Consider the following 18756-nt stretch of genomic DNA (forward strand, 5'->3'; position numbering starts at 1 on the left):
TCAATGACTTTGTCTTTTCCTTCAAGCTGCTCAGTATGTACCTATAAGATATTAGTAAAAAATTATTATTTACCCTTTAACTCAAATATTCTATACCTTGGTTTTAAAAAAAGTGTTTTGTTTCTGTTTTTGTTTTTTTTAGAAACGATGTGATTTTTCTTTAGCCTTCCTTTTAGTAAAATTCTTTCTTTGTGCTATTGCAAACTTCATGTGAAATATTGGCAATTCATGTTCCTGGGAACTTGAGCAAATAATTCATGACACCAAGAACCTAACACTTACTGCATAATCATATTTTTCCACGTGTTACTGTATATTTATAACACCTATCCCTTTCTTAAGCATGTCTTTCTGAATGGTTATATCTGATCTCTTAATAGATGAGGAAAAACATATGATAGATTTAACATCTACTCCAGATTTAAGAAGCAGAAGAAAGAGGAGGAAGAGGAGAAAAAGGAGAAATCTGAGTGAATTAGAAATAGTAGAATAGTGCTTTAACATATTAATGACTGTATATTTAAAATTACAGCCAAAATAAACAAAACAGTGATTCTATACATTTTGTAATCACCAAAATTGTTTTATCATCATTACTATTTAACATTGCTCCAGAATTCTAGCCAGTGAAACAAAGAGGGAAATAAAAATTAGTGATGATTGATTATAAAAACAAGACAAAATACTGATTATGGATTTGTAGAAAATAAATTTGATGTAGAAAAACTGACTGAAAATTATAAGACACAGATAATTCATTAAGCTGACTAATCTCATGACAAATATCCATGGGATATACCCTATCTTAAATAAATAGAAAATTGTTACAATAGCAAATTGTTCTCTCTAATGATATAAAAGGTATTGTCCACCATAATAACAAATAAATAAATTCATGTGAATAAATTAATAAGAGATATAAAATGATGACAATTTAAAATTATAGTGAAAGATACCAAGATAAGTTCAACAAAAGAAGTAATGTAACTTTTTCTTGGATAGAAAGTTCAACCTTCTAAAAGCAGCATCACTTCTGTCAGATTAATCAATAAATGAAATGCAATTAAAATTAAAATTCCAGAAAACATCCATATAACTAATACTACTTTTGCAATTTTTTAAAAGTAAGAAGTAAATTCCTTTTAGATATAATCCTGTGCTGATTCTGGCTGAGAAGTAAACTAGTTTTATTAATATCAGATATATGGCTGACTTATTTTTTTAGAGTAAACATGTACTATTTCTGACATTTTTAAAAGTTCACATAATAAATGAAAATTAGCATCTGAGGTGTGCTCCATTTTATAATCATGTCATTCTTTTTCTCCAGACTATTACATATTTTTATCAAATCTATGACGTATTCTCAAGACAATAAAGTTGATACTTAATGAAGGTATGATCTAGCACTAATCCTCTCTTTTACTCTTATGTTGAAACATCCCTAGTCATTCATTAAAGCTAAGAAATAATCAGGCCAAAACTGAGGAGATAACAGGAACTCAGAGAACTAATTAAGACATTATGCCTATTTTTCTGAGAAGGTATCTGCAATTTCCCACAAATTTGACCTTTTATTTAGATAGAGCCTGGGTCCTGGAGAAATGGAGGTTGGAATAAAGTAATCTCCATACTATGAGCTAGGAACTCAAATAATTCTACCTTCATTGTAAGATTGAACCAAAAGTAAACAAGCCCTTCTAAGATCTTACAGCCCAGGTTACAATCATCTGTATTTTCAAGAAATTTCAATCTTTATTCATAGGTTAAGGGGTCAAAATTGGTAAAGCCCTGGATCCTGAGAGAAGTAACATGTAACTCCTTTCTGGAGAAGGGTAACTTCATCCCAGAATACAGATTGTCAACAGAAAGAAAAACACAAAATGTAAGAGCTGAGAGTTGAATTTTATATAGGGTCTTACTGAGGACTATAGACCTGGAAACAGCTTCTCAGTAGCTCTGAGGGGACTGCTCTGGAAAGGTAGGGAGAGAAACCAGGGTGTGTGTATACGTATACACATATGGTTTTGGCTAGGGAATACATGCAGTCTTGCATACATCTCAGTAAAAGGCTACTGCAAGGAAACAGGACACAATTTATGAGAACTAGCAGAAATAAGTTAACAACAGAATGAGTCACTCTTGTCATATCATGGACTTATCAAGCACAGAAAATGGAAATAGAACAACTATGTTTACTATGGCTAAACTTTAAAAAAAGACAAGCTTGGAAATCCCTTTAGGGAAAGGGAAAATAAAAAATAATAAAGTGTATTTATTGAAATTGAATATATTTAGAACTTACTGAAAAATTAAGAAAATAGAAAGGATTTCCACAGATCTTACATCCAGTTTTAGCTGTCATTAATATCTAACATTAGGCTGGTATCTTTGCCACAATTAATGTACCAATAGGGATAAATTATTAACTAAAGTTTATACTTTTTTTCAAATTTCCTTAGTTGTTGTCAAATATTTTTCTGTTCCAGACCCCATGCACAGCAGGTATCACATTACATTTAATTTTTATATCTCTCTAGTGTCCTCTTGACTCCAATAGTTTCTCAGACTTTCCTTTATTTGATCATCTCAACAGTTTTGAAAGCTGGACAAATATTATAGAATGCCCCTCTATTGAAAACGATCTGATGCCCTTCTCATGGTTAAACTGGTATTATGGGTTTTTGGAAGGAAAACCACAGAGTATTAGTATTCATCACATCACATTAAGGGTATACAATATAAACATGATTTATCGCTGTTCATACTGATCCTGATCATCTCACTGAAATAGTACCTGTTTTCACATCTGGAAAGCTGCTCTTCTTTTCCCCCTTTTCCATACTGTACTCTTTGGAAGGAAGTCACTATATGTAGCCCCAAACTTAAAGAGTGGGAATTTATGGTTCCCAATTTTTGAGGCTATAAATTACTTGGAATTCGCCTGGAAGGAATATTATCTCCTCTCCATTTATTTATTTATTCATTCAACCATTTATATCAGTAAGGACTCATGAATATTTATTTTATATTTTGGGTTATTTATCCAGTCCTACTTTATTTACTACGTTGCTCAAATTATTGCAATTTTGACTTTTGAGAATTCTTTCAAACGGCTTCTGTGGCCTTTGACACTCCCTCATCAATGTAGGTTTTGTTGCTTTATTTGCTTGTTTGAGCAGACTCATCTTGTATACTTCCACCTCCAGTCCTAGAAGCAACCATTTCTCTAAGGAACCTGGTTCCCTTTACTGGAGAGTGGTATTAAGAACCAAGATCTGCATGGCAGTAGCTCATTGCTACTGGAATGTTAATTGCTTACAGGTTCTTTTAGCTGAAAATGCAAAGAAATACATGTTAGTGTACTAACACTTGTATATACATGTATCTATAAATATTTCTATAAGTAGTCAGTTATGCTTATATTAAGCTACCCGTTATACTGTCGTCTCCAACTCTAATCTATTACCACACAGATCATTCTAGCCTCCTTCCCCTGCTTATCTGTAAATTGTTCTTTCTCTAGTTTCTTAACATAGAAGCTTAGATTATTAATTTTAGATCTTTCTTATTTTCTAATATATGCATTTAGTGCTATACATTTTCCTCTAAGCTCTGTTCTTACTACATCCCACAAATTTTGATGTTCAGAAAATAGACATGTTAATTTTTGTTTAGTTCAAAATATTTTTAAAATGTCTTTTGAGACTTCTTTGACCTTTTAGTTATTTTAGAAGGATGCTATAAATTTCCAATTATTTGGGAATTTTTCTAACTATCTTTATCTTATTTATTTCTAGTTTTATGTCATTGTGGTTTGAGAGCATACTTTGTATGACCTTGATTCTTTTAAATTTGCTAAAGTGTGGTCTATTTCGTTAAATATTTCATTTGAGCTTAATAAGAATGTGTATTCTGCGGTTGCTGGATGAAGTAGTCTGTGAATGTCAATTCAATCAAGTTGATTGATAATGTTGTTCCATTCAGCTGTATCTTTACAGATTTTCTGCCCACTAGATCTGTCAATTATTGATAGAAGGGTGTTGAACTCTTTAGCTATGCTAGCTATTTATCTATTTCTCCTTTTAGTTCTATCAGCTTTTGTCTCACATATTTTGATGTTCAGTTGATAGGTACAGACACATTTAGATTGTTATATCTTCTTGGAGAATTGACCATTTTATCATCATTTAAATGTGCCTCTTTATCTCTGATAATTTTCCTTGTTCTGAAGTTGGCTTTGTCTAAAATTAACATAGCTACTTCAGTTTCCTTCTGATTGGTATTAGGATGATACCTCTTTCCACCCTTTACTTTGAAACCCTGCTCTAATACAATACAGACATAACATTTTAAAACCAAGAGAAAGTTATGCTCATACATGGAGTGGCATGGTCTTTGGAAAGGGATACTATTTCTTTCTGTGAGTGAATATGTGCAAGTGTGTGTGTGTGTGTGTGTGTGTGTGTGTGTGTGTGTGTTTGAGAGAGAGAGAGAGAGAGAGGAAGGCTTTAATTCTGGAGAAGAGATTAAGTACTTTGGATGACAATGGAGATTTCACTCTAGCTCCATATGCTTCAGATAATGTCATCTCTTCTCCATCCTCTAGACTTACATCAGCAGCAGTCTAGTGAAACTCAGATATCTATATCCTCACAAACATGGAAACTTTTCATTCTAAGAGACTCTTAATGAGTATTTTTTATTTGTGGTATGCACTTTCACATCTTTAATTACTTCTTAAAAAACTTTAAGAGAAATCTAATCACACTTAAGATCACCACTGATCACAGAATTGCCAATTAAATAGTCAATTTTTAGTCCTTGAACATTTCACACTATAGAAAACTAATTCCTCTTTGGAATTCTCTCATCCTTAACCTCACTCATGGTGATCCTATTGCTCTTTAACTGCTTTTCTATCTTTTCAGGCTCCTCTCTCTCTCCACTGTCCTTTTCTGAAGTTCTATGGTAGACCTTATTTTCTTTATACATGCTGCTTTCTTCATATGCCCAAGATATCAGCATTTACCCAAACGTGGATGAAGCCCTCATCATTGTCACAAGCAGTCCTCTCTCCTAACCTCCAAAACAACTTTTTAATCTCCCCAATTGGTCTGTTTTCCCCAATTAAGCCAAAAGAAACTCAAACTAAATAAAGCCAAGTTTATTATACCAACTTCCAATTTTCCAGTGTAGAAATACGGGAAGCATTATGTTTCTACCTAAATTTTACCCCCTCCCCTACCAAAGTCAAATAAATCTAGTCTAGAAGCTTTTTTCTTATGTATCTATCACATTCTCCACTTTAGCTCATTCTATGTCCTAATCATCTCTCACCACTAATAATGTAGTCTACCAGGTCTTCTCCATCCTTTCATTTGTTAGATTAATCTTTCTTTTAAAATATCAGAAAATGTCAAATCCCTAAAGAATGCATTTCATTGAATATAGCTTAATTTTAGCATGTTGCATAAGGTCTTTAATTATGCACCATAACATCGATACATAGAACTTACTCCCAATTATTTTAAGTTACGCAAATGTACATAATCTAGACACATGATCCTCTCACTCTTAATGTCTTTATGCTATTTACATAGTAAACCATCAGCCTGAGATAACCCACACCACTGTAACTTTTTCATTTATTCCGTATTTTTCATTTTCTATACAACTCTAGTGTAAAATAGTTTTGATGCCTCCCCTCCCTTTGTCTTTTCTCCCAGAACATTCTATGAATATCTGGTATATAAAGCTCTAAATTACATAGGAAAGAAATGTATTTCCAATGCTCTTATGTACCACATTGCTCGTAAAAATAAGTTACTATGTTTACTTTCCTAAAACCCACAAAATATATATCTTACATCCAAGCCTTTGCCTATGCTGCTCCTTGCAACTTTAGTATTACATTTTATACTTGCCCAATTAATTCCTAGTCACCCTTCCACACCTAGTGCAGGTGATTTAATGTTAGTGGGACATATCAAAATCATGTAACCAATTAAAATCAACTTCAGTCACATTATCAATTGACCGATGCTCGAGAGAAGATAATGAGTGATGATTTCTTGCAGTAGTAGCAGCAGAAAGAAAATATCTTTTCTATACTTCATTTTTATTTTCTAAATAAAGAAACAAGATTTTTATATATTTTAATGTTACCTATTTACCCTCCAACCACCCTAGTTCAAGCAAGCTACTTACTGATTATGAACAAGCACTTAGACACAATTTTGCTTGTTAAATTGTGAATTCTTAAGAATGGGAAATTTAGAGCATGTGTTTCAGCTCAGTCCAGAAAATATATTTGCTGTGTGTTTGCCTCACTCAGAAGTAGTAGAGCCATGTGGAAATATCTGTGGTTTTTTGAAGATGGAAGAAACCACTTGCTAGGGCTATTGTGACCTTTTGTGAGGTTAGCACAGAGGATGTCTTTGAAGACTCAATCTTTTTCTTACCCCAGATATCTTCTAAGGGCATTTCCCCCTTAGAATATGCATGTAATTTAGAATAAGTAGAGAGAATAAAGAATATGCAAGACTAAATTAAAGGGGAAAATGAGAACAGATTTTGCAAATGAATTTGTATTGCTTTCAAATATAGTAAGTGAGCAAAACTAATTTTCTTTGGGGTATTAAAAATACAAAGTTTTAACATAAGAGATGGGAGAGAACACTTTACTTTCTCTTTTTTTACAGGTTAGAAAACTATGTACTTGTTTTTTTATTGAGCATCTTACTCTCAATAGGTCAAATATTCTACCATGGTTATATTTTACAGAAAAAAATTTTGCAGTTTCCCCCTGAAAACTATGTCTGTAATCTTTATTTCTTCCCTTACAGCTATTGAAATTCTGAAATTTTACTGTAAAATTCTTAAGTAGAATCTTCTGCTTTACACTTTTAGTCCCGTGTTAGAGGTTATGAGCTTCACATTGATACAAAATACCAGAATTCTGTCATATTCATGACTGCTCTAGTGGAAGTTGAAAGGATTGTTCAGCTCAAGGAAGAGTCTTTTTCTAAGGAATTGGGTAATAATATATGTATTTTTTGATGATGCCTGGTTTTAGTGAAGTGGCAGAACAAAACTGATCTGAGGAAAAGTAGATAAAAATGTATTTCCCATTATTAGCTTAGATTTTAGAGTTTAGTCCTTTGTCCTTAAGTCAAGAATATCCTTCCTATTTTCATAAGGAATATAATAAAATAAAAAGGTGAAGAAGACAAAATGTAATGAATTACTGATGAGAAAGGAGCTTACAAGGCCAATCTGAAGTTTAAACCAGAACTAATGATGGAAGCATGAGAAGTGATGTTTCTGAACTTTGCCAACGCCCTGTCAAGATAAAAAATGAGATCCGAAAAAAGTCCTGTAGTTCAATAGTGAATTAAATGGACAAAAATTTCCACCCTCTGTATCTTTAAACTTGAACATAGGTTTTCCCAACTTTTCAATCATGTATTCATTACTTTCTATGGTATTTTTTTGAAATAAAATGATAATGTATCTTCTTCTCCAAGTATTGTTATTTTAATTTTCACATTTAGATATTAATCTATCTGAGGTTTAACTTCATGTATAATGTGAAACCAGGATCTACCTCTAACTTTACATGTTTATTACTGGAATTCTACACATATTGTACTTTTGAAACAATATACCAAAGAGTGGAGAAGAAGATGATGTTAATGAAAAGATTTCAGTGGGATAGCACTTGACACTAAAAATGAATTTTCAGATATTTTCTCCTTGTAGGGCTCACATGAACCTTTTGATTTGTATAGGTTATCATAATCACTTATACAGATAAAAGAAGAAACTGGGCTTCACAATTTAGGTTTTATGACTAAGGTTGTATTTAATACATGGTGAAGTTAAGTCAGGTCTTATGATTCAATGTTCTGCCTTTTCCCACTTTATTACATTATTATAATACTCACAGCACAGGAATAACTGGAGCATCATAACTATGTATCATTCCATGGTTTTATTTATTCAGTAGAAGTCGGTATGACTATGAATCAGAACAATATGTTAAAAACATATTTGATTAAAAAGTTCTAGGATCCACTCAGTTGAAGTCCCTAGTCAGTAAAATGATTTCTCATCTCCTGGCTTTTTATTAATTGGTTACAAAATGTCTATATTTAGTGGAAAGAAGGGAATTATGACAATAGACGTTAACACAAGGTTAAAAATCTCAGTAATTTAATACAAGTGCATTACATGGGGATACAAGCTTAGTTGCAAGGATATTTCAAATGAAAGGTAGGTAAAGCCTTAGAGTCAGGAGACATCTATTTGCTGTCTATATTTCTCAATACCATTTTACTCATTTGTACACTACATTTTGTATTCATCTTTTATCACTACACTGAAACTACACTTTCAAATAGCATCAGCGATTTCCAAACCCATGTGTACTTGTCAGTATACATTACCTAAACTTTATAAAGTATTATCAACTGAACTATCTCTGCACCTCTCCTATCCTTTTCTTCCTTATTATCATTTTCTACTGGTTTTCTTTCATTTTCTTTCATTTCAATTATTTTGGCTCCTTTGTAGAATTCTCCTTAATCAGCCTTTCAAATGTCGGTTGGCTCAGAGTTTTAACATTTTTTTTTCTTTCACTATATACTTTCTCATCTTTGTACATGACTTTAAATAGAAAATATAGACAATACTCAAATCTCTATTTCTAGCTAGAAATAAATGGACCAGAGTAACATACTCAAATGAGGAATATGTTGCCTCCAAAATCCAAAGAAGCTCACTAAGTGTTGTGCCTCTTTTTCGGTGGTAAGAAAAGCCAGATGCAATAATTAATCTTCTCTTAGAAGAGATATCTTAATATGCCCTGCGAAAATGGACCCTTAGAAATTTCACTGAAGAAGAAGGCCCCTGAGTTTTTGTCAAATATATTTCCCACCCTCTGACACACAAATGTCTTACTAATAAATCTAGAGTAGTTGCTACTACTTACTCATTAAGTCCAATCAGAATAACATCAACAATGTAATGGACCAAGGTGATATCTGTGGAAGGAACAGGTGGTCAATACTCCTGCGTACTAAACTATGACATAGAACTTGAGAGGTGATATATCCCTGAGGTGGAATATTGAAGGTGTACTGCTGGCTTTGCCAGCTGAAAGAAAATTGCTTCTGGTTGGTCTTATTGGCAAGAATGAAAAATAAGACATTTTCCAGATCGACAGCCTCATACCAGGTACCAGGGGATGTATAAATTTGTTTAAGCAATGAAACCACATCTGGTACAACACCTGTAATTGGAATAACAACCTGGTTAAACTTACCATAACCTACTGTCATTCTGCAAGATCCATTTGTCTTCTTCACAGGTCAAATAGGAAAGTTGAATGGGGATGGCATTGGAATCACCACCTCTATATTTTTAAAGTCCTGACGGCGGGTGGCACTAATCTCTGAAATTCTCCCTGGAATCCAATATTGCTTTTGGTTTACTGTTTGCTAGATACAGGCAGTTCTAGCAGCTTCTGCTTGGGCTTTCCCGCCATCATAGCACTGAATCCACAGGTCAGGGAACCTGTATAAGATTCAGGGAGCAGACATTCGGTCCTGTCCAAAATGTCCATAAGGCATTTGATTCACACCGAAAGGTCCTTGATATTTGGGGTCCCATCCAAAACTATTTGGCATGGACCAAGTATGCTCATGGACCTTTTGGAGTGGACCACATGCCTCACGGATGTTTTGGACAGGACGAAACGTCCTGCAAGGAGCCAGGGAAGCTGAGATGAGCCTTGCTGTCTCTGCACACTTGCTCAATCCATTTGAGCCAACTCTCAGCTGAAAAGGGGTGTTTTACCTGCCGCAAGCCCAGGGATACGGCCAAGTAAGTTGGAAACATACAAAACATGGCCTATATTCAGTTCATGAATCACTCGGTTTACTGTGCACAAGTAGCACACGACACAGGTTAGTTAAAAAAGTGAAAAGAGAAAAGTGGGTAACTTACCTCTCCAGGAACAAGTCAGGAAGGAGACGTCTCAGCACGAGTAAGCGGGCAGCGTTCCGCGTCTGGCAATGAGTCTCGCGAGAAGTGTGAACGGAACTTGCCTTCTGCCCAGACGGAGCCTCCAGCCACTTCCGGAACAGCCGGAAGGGCTCTCGGCGGCGTGGAGTTGGGTCCGCCAGCGGAGTCGCTTAGCTCAGTGGTCCCATTTTAAGACGTCCTGCTGTAGGGTGTAATGGTTACACCCCAGGGGGCTTGTCTCAGTCCCTCCTTCTGTTCTAGCAAAGTCTTTCTGTGGACGTTACTAAATAGATTCCTCATCCAAAGTAAACCTCTTAATTTGTCACATGAAGACACTCACAAGGGTATATTATATATCAGACGTTTCAAAACAACTGACATGGACGTTCAGGTTGGCCACTGTGACTCCACCTGGAATTATTTAACATAGCTGAAATCCTATGCATTTCACACAAGACGCGTAGGAATCATAACACAAAAGAAATCACATCATAAGGGGGGAGGAAATGAGCCTCCAGGGGATATATAAATTTGACCAAGGTGAGTGTCATAATTTGACCAAGCTTTCCTAGGAGGCAGGGTCCCATTCATTTCTTGATCAAGTATGCAGGATGGAGGTGAGGATTGGGGAATGACTGCTTTCGAGTAAGTTCTTTTCTCACATTCATTTGTAAATCTTACTTTGAATTCTTATTGGTACTACTGCGTATAAATAACACAAATGGAGAGGCTTTATTTATTATTTTTTTTACTAAAGAGAATATGTAAAGATTTTTTAAAATATGCAATAAAAATTTAACTGCTTTATTATGTTTGGATAGACAATAAAGATAAAATAAAATAATAGGTCCCTTTTATAATAGCAACTAAAGAATTTAAAAACAAACAAAATAATAGGTATAAATTAACCAGGAATTTGCATAAGCAGCATGAAGAAAATCTTGAAACTTTTAAAAACAAGAGAAAAAAAGAAAAACATGCTTTGGGAGTAAAAGGATCAATATTGTAGACAAAAGTTCAATCCTCCTAATTTATCTACACAATGTCAACTTAATTAAAATATTAATACACGTTTTCCCTGATACTTGCAAAAAAAAAAAAAAAACCATTGAAATTGGTCTGAAAATATAACCATGAACATACTTCCAGCACCATTTAAATGAAAGTATATGCAAAACATATAATGATTATCTCATCCTACACACTTTACTAATGCTGGTTTCATCTTTACAAGTCTTTCAGCTAAGTACTGTGATTATCACCTTTATTTTACAGATGGAGAAGTGAACTGTAAAGAGGTTAAGTCCTGGGACTTCCCTGGTGGTTCAGTGGTTAAGACTCCACGCTCCCATTGCAGGGGGCCTGGGTTTGATCCCTGGTCAGGGAACTAGATTCCACTCACATGCCACAACTAAGGAGACCGCCTGCCTCAAGTAAGACCCGGTGCAACCAAATAAAAATAAATAAATAAATAAGAGGTTAAGTCCTTATCCAGCATCGCATAGATGGTAAGTGGTAGAGTTGGGACCCGACCAAGCAACCTGACTGTCTAGTTCAAATACATATTCATAGGCTATCATGCCTCTTACCGTGGGAACAGACTGGCCCTTTTCTTCCTTCTAGGTGGATCAAATATTTGTATACAAAGAATGAAAAGATTAACATTTTAGAAAAAAATACACATTGGTGGATTTATTTATTATTCTCCTTGAGTGGGAAAGAACTTTCTAAACAAAACAAGAAAAGCCACTAAAAAGATTGACACAATTGACAATATAAAAGTTAAAAGCTCTTAATGTGACAAAGTGTAATAGAGTAAACTACCATGGCAAACTGAATAAAATCATGTATATCATATTATGTATTATGTATGCATATAATACACAAAATATGTATATAAAAATTATATACATACATCTTATAAATTTACAGGATGTTTATACAAATCAATAGAAAAGAGACAAATACTAATGAGAAAATTGACACTGATATAACAGGTTTATATCTTTCTTTTTCAGAAGGAATTATTTTGTAATGGCTTAAAATTTATTTCTGGCAGAAGAACAATGAGAGAGGGAAAGGGAGGCTTTTACTTTTTATTTTGCATCTTACAATGCTCTTGTACATATGTTCCCTCCCTCCCTATCTTCTCTCTCTTCCTTTCTTTCTCTCTTCCTTCTTTTATTCTTATGTCTCTCTATCTGGTAAATCTCGATACTCTAAAGAGGAAAAAGCAAGCATTGAAGAGTATATTTAAAAGGTAATAAAAATATAAATAATCTGGTTAGTGTCCCAGGTTCTAACATAGGACCTGACTAAACATATATTGAAAGAATAAATAAAGAATGAATTAAGGTATCTCTTTGCTTCAGGGAGGGTGAGAGCCTGCCAGTATATGGGCAGAGCCCTGCTCTGATGTTATATTGGTCCTTTGTTACACTGTGGATAGTTGCTTAATAAATTATCAGTGCTAAATGAAGAGTATGTAATGAATAGGCAGGTGCAACAGAAGAAGATATTTAAAACTGCTGTTTATAATGTGGTCTTCTTTGATGAAAATATTTGAATAACTGCAACTTCATACCAAATTCTTTGATTTAAACCCAGCCAGATCTTTAGAACTCTAGCTAAAACATTTTTTTCCTCATGAATAAACTGAAATCTGGAATTATTTACAGTTTTCTCCTCCACAGCCTATGTTAGTCTTGATTCTACTCAAATACTGACAAATGATCTTCAAATATAATTACAAATGTTTCCCAATATTAAACATAAATAATAGTTAAATTGTTTTATATATATTTTTGTGGGTTATTACAATGGAAACTAGGGAGAGAAATAGAGATAGTTGAAGAGAAGTACACAGTGATAAAAATTCTAAGACATATACCTTCAGAGTCATATAATTGAAGAATTGAGAAACCACCGTCATAGTGATATACTCAGGTTCAGAAAAGAAACCCACAGTCAGGATCCAAATAGAAAAAAGTACAAACATTAAAAGGGGTATTTGTGGGACTTCCCTGGTGGCACAGTGGTTAAGAATCCGCCTGCCAATGCAGGGGACACGGGTTCGATCCCAGTTCCGGGAAGATCCCACATGCCACAGAGCATCTAAGCCGGGGCACCACAACTACTGAGCCTGCGCTCTAGAGCCTGCAAACCACAACTACTGAGCCCATGCACCACAACTACTGAGCCCACGTGCTGCAACTACTGAAGCCCGCACACCTAGAGCCTGTGCACACAACAAGAGAAGCCACCACAAGAAGCCCCCGCACTGCAACGAAGAGTAGCCCCTGCTCACCACAACTAGAGAAAGCCCGTGCTCAGCAACGAAGACCCAATGCGGCCATAAATAAATAAAATTAAATCTTTAAAAAAAATAAAAGGGGAATTTGTTGCCAATGGCTAAACAATTTTATGTCTTGAGTTCCATCTTGCCCTCACTTAATCCTTAATTAAATTATTTTAAATTTCATTTATTATTCATTTAGGTTCTGAATTTTCATTTGACTCCTGAATTATTTCTATGCTGTGGAAATTCTTTATACTTTTCTCTCTTTACTTGAACACACGAATCATTTTTATTTTAAATTTCCTATCTGATATCATCAGTATCTGAAGCATCTACAAGTCAGTTTTTATTAGTTGGCTTATCAATTAGTATTTTGTCATTTAGTATGTTTTTTAGGATACTTCATAATTTTAAAGACAGTAAAGATTATGAATGATATGTTTCTACAAAGAGAGGCATTTGGGGTTTTTTTTCTGGCAGGCATGTAGAATATAAGCAGTATATTGAAGTCCCTCAAGTTTGTCTTCTCAGTTGTTTTACAAATTCTGTCCAACTTTTATAATGATTTTTTTGTAGGAGGTTTCATGGGATACAAGCTACAGTTTTATGGTCAGAATGGAGAGATCTCCCTATTGCTCACTGTATAACACCTACTGAGCATATATATATTTAAGAGCTATTGGTCAAACAATGCATCCACACCAGGTTTTCTGGGACATTTACTAGGGGACAATGTCACAGATGCAGTAGCCATAGCAGTTGCTGACCTTTCCTCTCCTCTTTCACAATATGGGGCCATGCACGGTAATCTGGCAGGTCTGGATGTCAGATTCCAGGAAGGAGATTCAGATGCTACAAGTGGGTTTTTAAGTGCGTGACTGGGGGACCAGCAGCTTCCCTGCAGGTGTGATTGAGGGCTGCGTTCTAGGCGTTTTGGTCACAACAGTATAATGAGAAAGTCTTGCTTCTCCCCCATTCTGCTGCCTCAGCATTTTCACCACAGAAACCACCAGCCCCAGTCCTTATGTCTATAACTGCAGGATGTGTCAGAACCTGTCATCTGAACTGTCACTTAAGCACACAATCCAAATGTTTGCCTTAAGCACTCAACTGCAGCCAGCTGCTTTGGAGACTTACAGGAGCTACCCTGAAGCACCATTATTCATTAATTCCTTCAAGTCTTCACTCTAAACTGTGGCTGACGTCTATCCCACTGCAACTGAGCAAACACTTGGACCTGTAAGGTCTGCAAGGCTGGGTCACTGGAACAGACAGCCACTGGAGGGGAAGACTCATTTCCACTCGGAGTGCAGAGAGCTGGGAAGTACATCACTCCAACTTTTACAACAAAGCAGAGGTGGAGAATCTGCAAATTCATAACTTGCTTAAACCCAGCAGAGCTCTGAGGTCACAGGGCAGTCAACTAAGCTGAAATCCAAGAAAAGACAGGTACCTCCAAGGAGAGACAGGGCATGAAATTTTGCTCATCTGGGGAAAATACTCAATTCATATAAGCTGTTATAAAGAATTCAGCCAAAACTTTTAACAAGTTGCTAAAGGCAGACTGTGGTTTTGCTTGAGAGCATAGACACCCTGAGAACTGCAGATGCAAAGGTAAATCACAGCTACTTGAAGGCGCTTTACAGACCACACCAGATGCTGTAAGTTTGAGAGCAGGTCATGACATTTTAGCAAGTTTCCCTTATGTTTCAGGCCTGGGGAGATGAAGAGCAGTCATTGTTTAAAAGACACAAAGCCTGAAATTTCTCCTCTGTGGAATAAGAGCCTTAAGCCACTGGAGGCAGAGCAGCAAACTCTCCCTCTCAGGCTCAAGAGAAGCTCATTACAGCTGGAAATGAAAAAGAAACATCTCTATACTCCTGGAGGACAGAGAGGGAAACAGCCTGATGGTATTTACACTGGCTTCTAGAAGTCCTCTGCTAAATGAAGCTCTAGATGTTCACAGTGGTAACTTGCTTGACAGGCCCCCTGTTTCAATTCTCTTGTTCCTTCAGTGTTTCTCTCACCTTCAAAATAAACTACTTGCGTTAGATTCCTCTAGTTCTGCTTCTCAGCATCTCATGTCCTCTTTTTCTTCTTCCTCTTTCTTTAGCTTCTTTCCACCCTTGAAGGGACAGCAGTCTGTCTTTTCTTTGTTGCATATTTCCTTTCCTGTTCTCAGTCCCTGGGCTGCATCACTACCTAAAATTTCACAGAGGAGAGTAACCAGAGAATCGAGGAAAACTCCCAGCCAAGCCCTGGAGCACCTAACAATTTAAAAGATAAAAAAAGAATTGTTGTGACCTAAGTAGGGTTGTCAGGTGAAAGACACGATATCCAGTTAAATTGTAAATTCAGATTAAAAATAGTATATTTTTCATGTAAGTATGCCTCATGCAATGTTTCTATTTGTTTTATTTGCAATATTTTTTTGTTGACCTGAAATTCAAATTTAACTGGGAATTCTAGGTTTTAGTTTGCTAAATCTGGTCACCCTATACGTAATTTCATTGGAATGGGTTGGCTAGAAAAATGAAGATGAGTTTGTATAGGCAGAAAAATTTCTTTTAATGAGAAGGAAGGAGTTTCCTGACCACCCATCCCTCCACACACATATCCATCGTTGTATCCATTACCTAATCCCATGTTTTTTCATAGCATTTATCAGGTATTTAGGTGCCCAGTTAATATCTTCCAAATGACTAAAAGGCATCAGGAAATTTACGGTGTTTTTTTTAATAAAATGGCTGCCTGCTACTCTAGTCTCTGGCCTTCACAAGTCACAGAAAGGGATGGAGCAAGAGCACAGCTACTGAGGTTTCTGCAAAGTCACTTGCTATTAGAAGAAACTTCACAGCACAAACTTCTCAATCCAGGTCTAATGAAATAGTACAAAACTATATAAGAGGCATATGCACTTATACACCAAGTGTTTGGTCCAGTAGTGAACATCTCTACTTTTCTTTATATCTCAAGACAGCTGGAGATCTGGTGGGGAGCAAGCACCACACAAGCTCAGTGCAATAGTCGCTGGAGGTGAGATCCGTCAAGGGAACGTTGCCAGGCAGCAAACTCAACCCCAGACCATCTTCAGATCATTACACACTAGACACTGGTTGAGCTGTTGCCTGGCAACATTCTCTTGACCAATCTCACTCTAGCGACTGCTGTACCATGTTCTTGGTTACTGTACTTCAAGGCAGCTGGATTCCAAATCTCACAAAATATAACTATTAATAATATAGCTGTTTTACCTTTTCGACTTTGTGTCTGAAACTTTTAAATCCTCCTAAACTGTCCACAGGTAAAACTTAGAATTCAGAAGTTTAAAAGAACAGGAAAAAAACTTATTTAAAAAAAAAAAAAAGTTGGGCAAGAGGGGGCTGGGCAGAGCCACCTTGTGGTGCTGGAGAGTATACACAGTTTACTGGCCAACACCCCATATGTTGTCAGATTGTCACAGATTTGAGATTTTAGGGAGCCCGTATGAAGACACCAAAATCGGAGGGTATGCGCCTCTACCGGCTGTGCTCTGAGTAGTTACCTGGAGAGAGGTAAGGAGCCAATCAGATATCGAATTTTCAGAGTCGTCACTGTGCTCCAGCCAATCCGGGGCTGCTGAGACGCTGCGCCTGCGGCTAGGGTATGGGTTGGTAATTGCCTAGGAGCCGTTACTACCCAGGTCCATAAAAACGGAAGAGAAAAGGATAAACGATATGCACCGCCCGTGGGGATATCTGGCCGAAGTAGTCGTGGGACTGAGAGGAGGGTGCTAGATTGCTGCATTATTTCCAGTTCAGTCTTGCTGCCGCCCCATCCCTCGAGAAAACTGGTATCTTGCTTTCTTGCAGTGTGCATCAGATATAATTAGCAGTTCATCCTCAGGATTATTCCAGCAACTGTGACCGTGAAAGAGCTTTCTCCATGAGGGTCGGAGATGGAGGGTGAAAGGATTGGGAATAGAGAGGCTGTGAAGCAGAGGACCAAAAGACCAGGTAAGGGGGGAAGACAGAGGTTGTCGTCAGATACAGGAACTGAGCATCCTTTCTTGATTCCACCTTGCATCCGCAGCATTTTGGTTTATATCGTACATAATCTGGCCCTTACGTAAAAGCAATCTTCGTTATAAAACAAAGACTTCAGAGAAATGGTGGATCCACCCCTCTCCACCAGATTTCCCCCCATTTCTTGTTTTTTTTTTTTTTTTTAGTACATTTGCTTTACAATGTTGTGTTGGTTTCTGCTGTACAGTAAAGTGAATCTGTTATATGTATACATAGATCCACTCTTTTTTAGATTCCTTCCCATTTAGGTCGATTGGGTAACATAATTCTCAGAAGTGGCACCAAAAAGTGGAGCCAAAGCACTTTTAAGACTGCTGCTGCTGAAAATTAGATCTCTGTGCCCTTCCTCATTTTGCTAACATGTTAATTACTGGGTTGTGAACAGTAGCACATAGAGAAGATAGAGGGAAAAAAACACCACTACTTGGGTCTTTTGTTTATTTGCCTGTTGTTTGTTTTTCTCTAGAAGATAAACAATGACATGTTTTTCACAGGTGTAGTAACAAAGAGAATGCTAATCATATCAAGTATGATATGTGCAGGCATTGCCTTTCTTCTTTGGGCAGCGTTAGGATTTCCTCAAAAATGTAAGTGAAAAATTTCTGCTAAAAATATGTTGACTGTATCAATATTATTATCGATTCAGTAACACGAGTGACTAACTTTTCCTTCCCCTTCACTGAACAATTGGATTCAGAAAGTATTCTCCCAACCAAAGCATCTAGCTCTTCTTCAAAATTAGTCACCCTGCTTTGCCTTCTAGAATGATCATTCTTTTAATAAATATCTATTGAACTTCAGGCATATGATGATCCCCAAATGAAAAAAGTGGATTTTCTGGCCTGGAAGGGATTCATCGTTAACTGAAGAAACAAGCATGTAAACAAATAGTAACACGATAAAATAACTGCTAAATAGAAGTACTTTCAATTTGAAGCAGAAGAGAAGGAGATTATAAGTCTGCCTCTAGTAGTTAGTGAGGCTTTACGAAGGGAGAAGTATTTGTGCTGAATCATAAAGTCAAGTAGGCATGTATCAGAGAGCACCTTAGAGGAGAAGAAGAACATGAGTGTCAGAGAATCATACCAGGTGTAATTAGGATAAAGTTAAAAAGAAGTGGGGTGGGGTCTATACCAATTATATTACATTTCCCTACTGCATTAACTCTCTCGCTTCCATAGATGATTATTTTATGCTTTCTCCTTTCTCTCCAAACCTTTAATGAGTCCACATCTTCACTGTCAATTCTATATCCTTGCTTCCAATTTTACTTTACAAATTGTAACGATTAGTAGAAAACTTCCAAATAACTCTCCTCACCACACCTATCTTATTACCTCTATCTCTACACATATACTCTATCCA

Source organism: Balaenoptera acutorostrata, chromosome 11 (genome assembly GCF_949987535.1).
Source record: "Balaenoptera acutorostrata chromosome 11, mBalAcu1.1, whole genome shotgun sequence".
NCBI lineage: Eukaryota > Metazoa > Chordata > Mammalia > Artiodactyla > Balaenopteridae > Balaenoptera > Balaenoptera acutorostrata.